At 38.6% G+C, this 1,276-nt stretch overlaps 1 non-coding gene across 1 annotated transcript; it reads right to left on the bottom strand.

Annotated features, from left to right (window-relative positions):
• Positions 1-833: 833 nt before the first annotated feature.
• LOC114368497 lies at positions 834-940 on the bottom strand. Its single transcript, XR_003657350.1, has one exon. It is a non-coding gene; the product is annotated as a small nucleolar RNA R71 (small nucleolar RNA).
• Positions 941-1,276: the final 336 nt, after the last annotated feature.

Genomic DNA, 1,276 nt, shown 5'->3' on the forward strand with positions numbered 1-1,276 from the left:
GTTGCCATTTTAAACTAGAAAAATCAGCCGTTTACTAAGTTTTTTTATTTTTTTAGTATTATTGTCTTATTTTTCTAAACTTTCCTTAGGAAGTTTTTATAGTTAGACTTTGAATTTTTTTGCTATCTTTTCATGATTTTAGGGTGTTGCTCACAAAATTTCAGCTCATTTGGATATCGTTTGACTATAGTACTAGTTTTAACCCTCCCCCTTGTTAGGTGCTTGTTGAGAAACACATTATTTGTTGCATATAGTGCATGACTAGGGGTAATCCAGGTGATTTACAACCCTTTGATCCTGAAATAGATAGAACCTTTCATAGATTAGTTAGGCATAGTGTGCATCCTGATCATTTTGTGCATTTTGAGCATTTTGAGCATTCTGAGTATTCTGTTGCTGGTGATTCTGAATATTCTGATTTTGAGCATTCGACTACTAATTTTCATACTGAGAACATGGCTCAACCTCCACCTCATGAGAGGACTCTTAGGGAGATGGTTGCACTTGATTTGACTTATGAAAGCTTGTGCATTCAATATCCTGATGAGGGTGTTCCATATATTCTCAAGATTGGACTAATACATTTGCTGCCCAAGTTTCATGGTCTTGCAGGTGAAGATCCTCATAAGCATATTAAGGAGTTCCATATTTTTTGTTCCACCATGAAGCCCCCTGATGTCCAAGAAGATCATATCTTTCTAAAGGCTTTTCCTCATTCTCTTAAGGGAGTGGCAAAAGATTGGCTATACTACCTTGCTCCTAGGTCCATTTTCAGCTGGGATGACCTTAAGAGGGTGTTCTTGGAGAAATTCTTCCCTGCATCTAGGACCACTGCCATCAAAAAAGACATTTCAGGCATCAGACAACTTAGTGGAGAGAGCTTGTATGAGTACTGGGAAAGATTCAAGAAATTGTGTGCAAACTGTCCTCACCACCAGATTTCTAAGCAACTCCTTCTTCAATATTTCTATGAGGGACTTAGCAACATGGAGAAGAGTATGATTGATGCTGCCAGTGGTGGAGCTCTTGGTGATATGACTCCTGTTGAGGCTAGGAATTTGATTAAGAAGATGGCTTCGAACTCCCAACAATTCAGTGCAAGAAATGATGCTATTGTTCTTAGAGGAGTCCATGAGGTGGCCATAGATTCATCTTCATCTACTGAAAATAAAAAAGCTTGAGGGAAAACTTGATTGCTTGGTCAACCTAGTAACTCAGCTTGCCATGAATCAGAAATCTACACCTGTTGCAAGAGTATGTGGTCTATGTTCTTCTG

This window comes from Glycine soja, chromosome 1 (assembly GCF_004193775.1).
Source record: "Glycine soja cultivar W05 chromosome 1, ASM419377v2, whole genome shotgun sequence".
Lineage (NCBI taxonomy): Eukaryota > Viridiplantae > Streptophyta > Magnoliopsida > Fabales > Fabaceae > Glycine > Glycine soja.